We start from the raw sequence: 12,091 nt of genomic DNA on the forward strand, positions 1-12,091 counted from the left end.
CCTGTCGAACCGCTCCTGGCCTCCCATCTCCACCCCACCCAGAAGTCTGCGATGACCCCCTCGGGACCCGCATTCCCCTCCAAAGCCGACAATTTCCAGTCCGCCGTGACTGAAAAAAGCTACAAAGCAGTGGCGCCGGCGGTGAGAGCTCTCAACGCCTCATCTCTGCTCATGGCCTACCAAGCCGAGCTGGAGGAACACTTCTCGTCCGCCCCCAACCAGCCAGCTGTGTGGGACGAAATGTGTGTGGTCACAGACCTCTGCCTACGGCTACACAGGTGTGCTGTGCAAACGGCGGGACGGGCTATGGCCCTCATGGTCTCCCAAGAGAGAGCTCGCTGGCTCAACCTCTCCAGCCTCTCCCACAAGGAGAAGACCCAGCTGCTAGATGTGCCCGTGGACCCCAAAGGCCTCTTTGGACCAGCCGTGGCCACTATGCAAAAGCGGTGTGAGGAAAAGAAACTGGACGGTGAAGCGCTGCAGCTCCCGCTCCCAAAGCACCCAGACAGACGTTCTCAGAGGCAGCGGCACGCCCGCCGCAGTACCGGATACCGAGGCGTCAGCTCCCGACCCAGACCGCCACTCAGAGCCTTGGTAAGACCCCCGAGCTCAAAGGTGCCTGGGTTAAAAAGCCCTTTAACCCTAACGCGACACAGGGAGGTCAGCAAAACTCCCCACCCACGCAGGGAGCGAGGAAGAAGAAGCGCGCCTAGTACGCGCCTTGCAGGCGAGGGGGGACGAGTCCTGGGCCTGTTCAAAGAGGCACGTTCACTGCCCCCCAAGAGGCGTGCAGAGGCCACAGAGGCGCTCGCAGTTCACAGCCCACTGAGGAAGTGACCTGGAGTGCCAGTTCGAGCCCCAACAGAGTCTCACAAGCACACACCAGTGCCCCCCTTCAAAAATAAATGTTTCGGTGCGCAGCCAGGCCGAGGACCGAGGGCGTATCCGTCAAAAGAATGCAAAAAATTGTCAAATGAACAAAAACAAAGTCACGAGCCATGTTCAGTGGCAATGGCGTGCAATCACTCCCTAATAACGCCACCAGGCGGAGCCAAAGCTCCATCGGGGGCGACGGGCAACATAAGCACGCTAGCGTTGCAGCCCACACCAGCTCGGTCGCGCCAGTTAGCGCCACTAGATGGCGTCATTTCGCCACTGACCGAGCGCATCCAGTACTGGCGGATGCACGTGAAGTCAGACTGGATAATAAAGATTATAGCGAAAGGCTACCGCCTACAGTTCGCTACACTCCCACCCCCGTTCAATGGGATTGTACAATCCCACGCTACAGGGGAATCTGCCCGTGTTCTACAGGGGGAAATAATTTCCCTGTTAAACAAACAAGCGATCAGAGTAGTCCCCATCGAGCAAAGCCGTCACGTTTTTTACTCGAGGTATTTTTCTGGTCCCAAAGAAAGGGGGGGGCTTGCGCCCGATATTGGACCTGCGTGCACTGAACAGATACCTAAGAAAGTACAGGTTCAGGATGCTAACCAACGACGCATTAATGCGCTTCGTGCGCCCGGGCGATTGGTTCACCTCAGTGGATTTGACCGATGCGTTCCTACACGTCCCGATCTATCCGCCCCACAGAAAGTTCCTCAGGTTTGCCTTTCGAGGTGTGGCCTACGAGTGGCTTGCCCTCCCATTTGGCCTTGCGCTCAGCCCCAGAGTCTTCGTCAAGGTCACCGAAGCGGCTATCGCGCCACTCCGGGAAAAAGGTTTACGTCTGGCTACTTTTATCGACGACTGGCTGGTGGCCGCGCACTCATACCAGGAAGCACAGCAGCACACGGCTCTCCTAACGGAGCACCTGTTGTTACTAGGCTTCAGAATAAACTGGGAGAAAAGCGTGCTGCGCCCGTGTCAGATCACCACCTTCATAGGGCTGTCTCTAAACTCAGTCTCATTCAGAGCGCGCCTGTCAGCGGAACGAGTCAAAGCGTTCCGCGCATGCCTCGCGCTTTTACGCAGGGGGGTTACTGTGAAATTCAGGGTCTGCCTCAGACTCCTGGGCCTCATGGCGTCAGCCTTGGTGGTCGTTCCCCTCGGCCGTTTATACATGAGGGCTGTTCAGCGATGGGTGGCGTCACTGGGATTGAATCCCTCGCGTCACTGCCCTGTCGCAATCTCAGCAGCCTGCTGCGCTGCGCTAAGGCCCTGGAAACGCCCACTCTTCCTCACAGAGGGAACTACGATGGGTGCTGTCCTACACAGGAAAGTAGTGACGACGGATGCCTCGCTGAGTGGCTGGGGAGCTACTCACGAGGGCAGGTCGATAAACGGGGTGTGGGACTCACACATGCAATCTTTGCACATAAACCATCTAGAACTGATGGCGGTTTGGCTCGCACTCAGACATTTTCTGCCCATCCTGAGAGGGCATCATGTCTTGGTCAGAACAGACAACACCGCTGTGGTGGCTTATGTCAACAAGCAGGGGGGACTGAGGTCTCGTCATATACACACGTTGGCACACAGACTGATCTTATGGAGCAGCACACGGCTCCTGTCGTTGAAAGCCACACACGTGCCCGGTGTATTGAATTTGGGTGCAGATTTATTATCCAGGGGCAACCCCCGCTACGGAGACTGGAAACTCCACAGCGATGTGGTGGCTCAAATCTGGTTGCGAACGGGTCGAGCGAAAGTGGATTTATTCGCCTCCGGGGAGAATGTGCAATGTCCGATGTTTTTCTCCCTGCACGATCAGAAAGCCCCGTTAGGGATAGATGCGTTGGCACACCAGTGGCCACACGTCCTGCTCTATGCATTCCCTCTGTTGGAACTGATCACTCCAACGCTCGCCAGGGTGCAGGAACAGAGCCTCTCACTCATTCTCGTAGCCGCGCTGGCCAGGGAAACCCTGGCTAGCAGAAATAATCCCGTTACTCCACTCCCCACCGTGGCCGCTGCCCCCCCGCAGGGACCTGCTGTCCCAAGCGAACGGGGAAATATTTCACCCTCATCCAGAGCGCCTGGCCCTCTGGGTTTGGCCCGTGAAAGGCTGAATCTGACAGCTGCAGGACTGCCCTGCAATGTCATAGCAACCATTCAGAGCGCTAGGGCATCATCAACTAGGACGTTGTATGATAGCAAATGGCGTGTATTTAATGATTGGTGTATTAAAACAGGGACAATAGCCTTCCAGTGCTCTGTGGACGTTATCCTTACGTTTCTGCAAGACTTACTGGATAAAAACAAGTCCTTCTCCACTGTCAAAGTTTACCTGGCTGCCATCTCAGCCTGCCATGTAGGCTTTGGGGAGAAAACAGCGGGCCAGCACCCTCTCATACATCAATTTATGAAAGGGGCTCGACGCCTCCGCCCGGTTTCTAAACCACTGGCCCCTTCATGGGATCTGCCGATGGTTTTGGATGTTCTGTCTCGCCCTCCCTTCGAGCCATTACAACAGTTAGATCTTAAAGTGCTCTCACTCAAGACGGCTTTGTTGGTGGCTTTGACTACGGCTAAACGCGTAAGCGATATTCATGCCCTATCTGTGAATACAGCCTGTATGCAATTTTTCCCGGGTGACTCTAGGGTTGTATTAAAACCCAACCCAGCGTTCATTCCGAAGGTTTTCAACCAGTCACTGTCGTGTCGGCCAATTGAACTATTTGCGTTTAACCGGCTGAATGCGCTCTGTCCGGTCAGGGCGTTGCGTGCGTACGTGGACAAAACAGCGGAGTTAAGGAAAACGGAACAGCTGTTTGTGTCTTGTGCAAAGTCACATCTGGGTAGACCACTCACTAAGCAGCGTCTATCACAATGGATTGTGGCGGCTATTGCCCTGGCCTATACGACTAAGGGGTTACAACCCCCAGTCGGTTTACGAGCCCATTCCACTCGAGGAATGTCGACATCATGGGCTTTATTTCAGGGCTTCCCCATAGAGGATGTATGCTTGGCAGCGTGTTGGGCAAACCCGACAACGTTTGTCAGGTTTTACAGACTTGATGTCACTGCCCCGACTTTGGCGCATTCAGTGTTAGGCACTGGGACGCCGGGGGCGCACTGATGTTGTTGGGGATCGCAAGCTTGTCTGGCAATCCGGGAGTCACGATATCCCATAGTGAGATACCGAATGAATGCTTGAAAGAGAACTTAAGGTTACTCACGTAACCCCGGTTCTCTGATAGCATGAGTGAGGTATCTCACCAGACCACCCTCCTTGCCTGTGGCGAGAAGAGGTTGGTTAGCTAGACTGAAGCAATGACGTTGCGCCGTAGAATATAAGGGAGGAGGAAGTACCTCCTCCACGTCGCATACGTCAGTCGTCCAGCCAATGGTGGCTGGCGTAATGAAATAATGGCTTCTGGGGAACTCGCGAGAGGGCGTGTGCCATAGTGAGATACCTCACTCATGCTATCAGAGAACTGGGGTTACGTGAGTAACCTTAAGTTACTCTGTCAACGTTTTTGCAGACCTGCCCATAAGTGAACTAGTCCACGTTTTGAGGGGGGAAATGTCCTCAAGGGGTGCTAAAGAGACATACGGCTCTGGCTCAAACGAAACCAGAGAAATAATTTCATGCGTGAACCAGCACTTAACCAGCACTTTTTTTACGGCTCTCCAAAGCACAGGTAAAATATCTGCTCACAACATTTACTTCTTCATATTGTTGGTTGTTTTAACCATCGGTTTCTTTTGTTGTCCTAAATAGTTTATGAATGTCAATTTTAATAACATTTAATTCTGTGGGATCTAGGGTGGATGCTGGGCGGGCAGTGAACAATTGATAAAGCTAACGCTAGCATTAGCTATATCTGCTAAATGTAGTAGGCTAGGCTAGGCTAAAACGTGTCAGTAAACAAAACGGTATGTGTATTAAGAAGTGGGGTTGTAATAATTGTGCACACTGGCCAGTAAGCTCAAGGCATATTATTTTATTTTTTTTGGAGAAGGACAGCTACTAACCTGTGGCTGGCAGATTGAGTAATCTCGGTTTCTTTTAAAAACTACACTTCCACTCCGCCTGTGCTGTCGCGCCAAATCAGCACGAATGCATTGGCTACAGTAAATGTAGGCTAGGCTAAAACGTGTCAGTAAACAAAACTTGTTAAGAAGTGGGGTTGTAATAATTGTGCACACTGGCCTACAGTACACAGCACTAAAATGCTTACAATATAATGCTAATCCCAGAGCCATTGGACAAAGAAAGTCTGTACCAAAATACAAATCTGATATAGTTAGTGTTTCCACTTAATGTTTGTTATGGGCATTGTGACCTTAGGATCACTTTTGAAATATTTCAACATTTCTTCAATATGTGTTCTGACGTCATGCATTCCTTTCAGGTCTCAAGTCTGTAAAATGTCAGAGGAGCAGATGGAAGAGGAATTACAGCTTGTAAAAATAATGGCTGATTTGAAGGAGATGGAGGTATTTTGTGTAGAAAAAAAATATCACACATTCACATCAAGAATATGTCACTAACCCATGCATGGTAATTTCAGAATTATCATGTATTATTTACATCTGTTGTCATAGCCAGTTACTTTGGTAAGTTAGCCTACTGCCAACACTTGGGGCAGAGCTGCCAACACTCCCATATTTTGGACCAATCTCCTGCTCCCCTCTAGCCTGGTAATGGACCAGCCCCTCATTCTAGACTTTCATTTCGTACAGAAGGTCTGGACATTTGAGTATTGAGAAATGATTGCTTGCTGGAGGTGTTTTAATTCAAAAAGATTGGATCAGCCCTTGACTGATAGCCTGTAGTATTCTTACGCTGCATTCACAACACCCCCCTCTGTTTGCTGATTGACTAGGAGGAGATTCCTCCTGAGAAAGCAAGCTCAATGGGACAAAGCCCAAACGTAGCACTGAAGGAAGGTGATAATCGAGTGGAATTGCGAAGGAAGGCCAGGCTAGCTCCCCCGTGTTATCATTTCTCCCAGGAATCTCCAGTAATTTACAAGATCCAAATTTCTTTATGAGAAATCAAATTACTATGTTTGTGCAACGTTCTCAGGTAGAATGTATGAAATGCTGTCTTAACATATTCAGCGCATTTTTTGCGGCAAACTGGAAATTGAAAGCTTGCATTACTAACTTGTTTGTAGCCTGGTCATGACTAGCCCCTCAGTCTACGCTTTGCTTCGTAGGGTCTAAGATTTCGGCTATTGAGAAACGATTGCTTGCTGGAGGTGTTTAAATTCAAAAAGACTGGATCAGCCCTTGACTGATAGCCTACATATTCTCGCACTGCATTCTCAAAGTTCGATGATTGGCCAGGATGAGATGCGTCCTGTGTAATTCAGCCCAATGGCCGGAATCCCAGACGGAGTATCAAGGGAGATGAGAATCAAGCGGAATACGAAGGAAGGGAATGGCCAGGCTAACTTGTTTTTTAAGTTATCTTGTTCTGTGTCTTATGTGTTTGCAATTTAGACCAAGGAAGGAGTTGAACCAACACCACCTACCACCTAAAAGAAAAGGGATACAAGTCCAAAATGTTGTTTCAAACAGCGAGACGAATAAGGATTGCTGGTACACCAGAAGAGAAAACCTAAGTCAGGTATTATGTGATACAGGTCATCTTTTGATCTTTGAGCTTTGATTTCTTTGCATTTTATTTGCTTTGATTTAATGCATTTTAAAACATTTAGGGAATATGTCATCACAAATTGCTAGCACTTTCACAGGGCCCTGACATACAGAACTTTGGGCATCTGTGACAAAAGTCATTAATTCAGTTTATAATTTGCCCACATAATTTGAAGCAGCAACTTAATTCTTTCATCAACGTATCTTCTGTCTTGCTGTATCTCTTTACACATACAGTAATATTCCTCTACACCACCCATCAACCCAAAGACCTTGTATACAGTGCCCTTCTAACCCATACAGGACACTAGACACACTACCCCCCCCCCCCCCACACACACACACACACATCACCTATGGCCACTCTCAGGAGGAAGGAGGAACCACCCATGACCCCCCTCTGTCCATCGTTTTCCCTTGCCTCAGTTGATCTCAACGCCCCCGCCCCACACACACACAATCTCAACCCCATTAAAGCAACACCAAAGAGTTTTTTGTACCTTAAAATAATGTTTCCAAAATCGTTTCAGTGGTTCAACTCGTAACAGGGTGAACGGCACTTCTGCATTCGCTTCGCGGCCCTCTATCGGATATAACCGCACTATGTAAGTTTGCCAGATCGGGTAGCGGATCTGTAGTTCGATGGAATGAGACATAAGAAACTACAAATTTGACTTGCATCTGAAGTACATCGTACTTTCATAAAATCATGCAACATATTTTACCTTGTCTGTGGACATTGTTATTTGCAAAGCCGGTGCTGGATAAACAAATAGTGCGTTTGACAGAGGAAAATTTCTTTAGTGTTGCTACATGTATGTGTCAAAAAACAAAACAAAAACATTTGTTGTACTCTTGTGTCTTCTAAAATGGCAGCATCATAACAGCAATGAACAGGTGACAGATCAAGGTTACATACAGTACACAACCATCTGATTTTTTGCCCAGTCTTCCATATCATCTATCTACAGTTCATGACCTTTTGGTGGCAGCTGAGCTATAATAATCAATGAATGAATGAATGAATAATCAATTTTCAAATATTCCCATTCATTTGATGTTGAAGTCTGAGGACTGGAATGTCTGTTAGAATGTTGCTGTGCTTTTGCATAAATGTCTTTGTAGATTTTTATTAATGCTTTTGATGCCCCGTTGAAGCCACCAACACCACCAAAACACAATACTTTTTGAGTGATTCTTCAACATTGTTCTCAGAAGTCTGTAGATTCTTAAAGAAGTCCTAGAAACTCACAACACCAAATTTCCATTATTTGCGCTAGCCACACTTTTCCATGCCTCTGTAACTCCAAATACTGTAGGTTGGAGTGTCCCTCATGCTAGGGGGTTGTGGCTAGCATGGATACTAAAATCCATGTTTAGAGTTTGGAAACGATTCCACACTGCATCAGATGGTTCTTCAAAACAATGAAGAATCACTGAGGATATTCAAAACAGGATTCAAAACAATGAGGATATAGTTGGTTTGATTGCTTCATTAGGACAATAATTTAAAAGTATTGTTCCAAACAGTTATGAAGAGGTACAGATACATTGTATATAAGTCATCGTTGTCACTAGACTTCACCCACAATTCTGTAATGATAAAAACTGGCTATCTATGCTCAGCCTAACCATTCCGAACAGGAGACATTTTCAAAGTAGGGAAGGTCCAAACTAACCTGGCCCTAGCCAGATGAATGTCGTTCCGCTAGCTCCGCCTAGCTTCACTCACATCCATCTGGAACCTCTTCCATTGAGAGTGATTTCTCCAACCAACTTTATGGTTTAGCCAATCAGGACGCAGGGCGGGAGTTTCATAGATGTGACATAGCGTAGAAGCGACTGTGAGACTGTTATCAGCGTCACGGGTTGGCTTCGATGAGAGTGGTTGAAGTAGCACGTCAATAGATGACGGACAAGTGGCTTATTCAATCATATGCAAGCATTTTTTGATTAGGTCCAGCCTTCTGAAACGACATTTCAATGGATCGGTTCCAGATGGATGAGTGGAGCTAGCGGAACGACATTCATCTGGCTAGGGCCAGGTTAGGTCCAAACTACCCATTCAAATAATTTAGTGACTCAACATCAGAAGGTTATTTCATACAGCCAGCTCTAATCAGCAGTATTGAGATTATTTCACTGTATTGCTCAAATATTTAAATTGTTAATTCAATAAATGTTATTTCACAACTGGCATGAAGTTGCTGCATGAAAAACCCAACAAAATATAAATCAAAATACTGATTATTTTCAGCGCAAACAACACATGGACGTTGTTTGGACATAACAGTCTGCTATGTGCCCTTGGTTTACTGTAATTCTTTCTTATTCAAGATTTGCAACTCCGAGAACTCCAGGAAGCTCTGGATTGCGATGTTGGCGAACACAGAGCTACAGAGTCTCATGACTGGGCTCTCAGACAAAAATTGTCTGAAGATCAGTGGCGGGAAGCTAGACCTAAACTGCTTGACAGCTTTCTAGCTTCAGGTGCTCTGCATCATGGTCGCTGCCAACTTTGCAACTTGAAGAAAGCAGTGATCAGGTGCCAGGACTGCTTGCCACAAGGCAGACTCTGTGGTACTTGTGATGTGTCCAGACACAAAAGTCTTGTTCTTCACAACAGACAAACCCTGGTGAATGGTTTTTACAGATCGATTCCACCATCAACTGCTGTTAATGACCTCAGTGGGTAAAATATCCTTTACGAGCATGTTAAGACTCTTGTCATAACTTGGAATATGTTAATTTTTTACCTCTTTAATAATTATTTTTTTCCTCTCTATTAGCTTGTTTGCTGCCTATTACACACCCAGGCCAACTCTGTAGCTGTGACCCTGCAGACATCTCTATCAGTGCTGGAAGACCAGTTACACTTATCTCTATTAATGGTACGACTTTACCCATAACTTGTATAATGAGTAATTTCATTGATCTTTTAAGAATAGTTCACTCTTTCCACTCCATCTATCCAGGCCGTTATGATCTCTTTCTGCCGGTCATGACCTGTAAAACATGTCTTTCATCATGGAGACCCGAGGTGGAGGATTTACCAAGAAGTGGATACTGGCCTGGAACTATTGGGTTCCAAAGCCTATTCCACTTAGACCTTTTTACTTCTTTCGAAGAACTGAAAATCTCTGCACCTGGGCTTTCTCGAGAAGCATTTGTTAAAATGTTAAAACAGCGCTCACAACAGTTTGGAAGGGTAGGACTCTGAACACAATTGGGTTTTATGCTGGTGTCTTTATACAGTACTGCTTGTCATAATTCTTGTATATTTTCCTGTTTACAGAGTGGTAACATTTGCGGTGACACATTCCAAAAGGCGTTCCTTGAATGGACCTACTGCCGTCACGAAAAGGAAAAACTCTACAGCATTGACCACTTCTCCTGCCCCGCTTGCACCCCTGACACCCTAGCAGTGTCTGCAGATGGGAATAAAAAGCTCTATCGTTTCTGCAAAATAAAAGGGTATGTTACAATTGATAACCGTGAAGGTAGGGTGATGATAATGGGTGGTGGGTGCTTAATGTTAGTAAATGCACACACACAAAACAAAGCTAGTTCACCCAGATATTCAGTACTCACTGAGAAACTCCACACACTGTGTTATTGATTGGGGCCAGTCTATCTGTGTTTCCTGTTCCATTTTTTAAAGAATGGAGAGTACAGTGGAACAAGAATACATTTCACAAAATGTGTTAACTGTTAGACATTGCTTTTCAATCCATTACCACACATTGTAGGGCAGGGGACCAACCCTTTTTTGATGGAGTTTTCCTGGCCAGTGACATGGATGTTACTACATTTGTTGATGGTGTTCGTAACAAGATCAAGCCTGTAAGATCTTTTGCGAAATAATTGGGCTGTATATAGTGAATTATGATGTGATGCATGCAGTGAATTGTAATTTTCATGTCTGATATGACACTGTTACAGGTACACGGTAAAGGTGTTTGTGGAACCTCAACATGGGCTGCTGCCAGAGAAACCTCCAAGAAAAACACAAAGTGTGAAGAAGAGGGTGTAGAGGCGGCAGTCTGTCAACATGGCCTTTTACTAAGAGGCCTGAACATGTTTAGGGGCGAGATATTTGCATATCCGATATATCTCCAGAAGGAACTGGCCTTAAAATCCAATTGCCAGTTATTTTGTACAGACATAATGTGTCGTTATTGGCCCTACCTTAAAAAGGTAGCTGAAGCTCTCCCGGACATGCGCAATCTTTTGCAAATGAAACCTTATCTCTCAGTCATGCATGCCAAGGGACACTCTACAAAATGTGAGGTAAATCTGTGTTAAAATTAGCATTATTTCTAACATAATCATGCAGTTGCTTTGAACACGTTTGCTTGACATGCAGATACTGTGGGGTGGAAAAAATCAGTCAGGTGCAGGCACTACCTTGGGGGAAGAGGTGGAGCAGGTTAACAGCTACTTGTCCCGTGTAGCGTTAACCACAAAATACATGACTAAAACTAGTAAGTGGTCCTTTGTAACAGTGATGGAGAGTGATAGATACAGATATATGATTAAAAATGTTTATGACAGACACACCATCCCTCTCTACTAGCACTTTCAGTGAACTTCCATCGTGATTGTTGAATAGTGTACTAGTAAAATGATATGAAGACAACAGAACACACAGCAGAACTCTGAACAGCTGTATAATAACATGTCTTTCTGTATAATAACATGTCTTTGATCATTCTAGCGCGAGTTGATATGATCACACTGCATGCAAGGGGGTGGAATGTGAGAAAGAAGGGACACCTTCACAAGTACTTGAGCAAACGGTAATTGAAGGTAAGTGTCAATGACTGTCTAAGGACTATTTTTTCAAAGTACTTCTCAAGTGTTGTCAATGTTTTTGTATGAGTTTCCTTTAACTTAACTTTCTAGACTATCCAAAAGAAAAAGGAAATTCAACAAGATATTGAGGCTCTAAAGAACACCAGTGGAAGGTCAAAATCAAACTAGAATTGCGGTTCCGAGGAACTGCAAGAGTGGGTTTGATCTGGGGCACGGAACTCGGCCTCATCCAAGGATTCCAACGGTACCTCATTTATGAAAATCGGGCACACGGATCAAAAGTTATCTGCATTAACGCAACATCCAATAAACTAAAACGCATAAATAACGTGGTTGCTATGCTGGTTGCTATGGTGGTCGCTAGGTTGACATTACAGGGGTGGTTTCTAGGTTGTTGCTAGGGTAATTAGTTAGTTGCTAGTAAGCCATCTTAGGCTGACTGCATAAAGTGATTATTTTAAGAGATACATTTTCAAACCAGAACTGTGTATAGGTCATGGTTAAAAACGTATCAGAATCTCAGAAATAATCACGTAATGCAGCCAGTTTAAGATTTTTTAAGAAGTCAGATTTTTTAAAGGCAATCAAATTTCTGCTGACTCTCTTCTGGCTGCGGTTAAAGGCCAGCGCCTCCTGAGAGGCCTGAAGGGTCAGTTCTGAGGTTGTTGGCTGCTAGAACCGAAAAATGGACTGCATTTTCTTAAAGACAATGTGACTGAAGTGC

Source organism: Alosa pseudoharengus, unplaced genomic scaffold (assembly GCF_046254945.1).
Source record: "Alosa pseudoharengus isolate Yale_2024_CS ecotype anadromous, Long Island Sound unplaced genomic scaffold, YU_APseudo_1.1 YU_APseudo_1.1_scf_20, whole genome shotgun sequence".
Taxonomy (NCBI): domain Eukaryota; kingdom Metazoa; phylum Chordata; class Actinopteri; order Clupeiformes; family Clupeidae; genus Alosa; species Alosa pseudoharengus.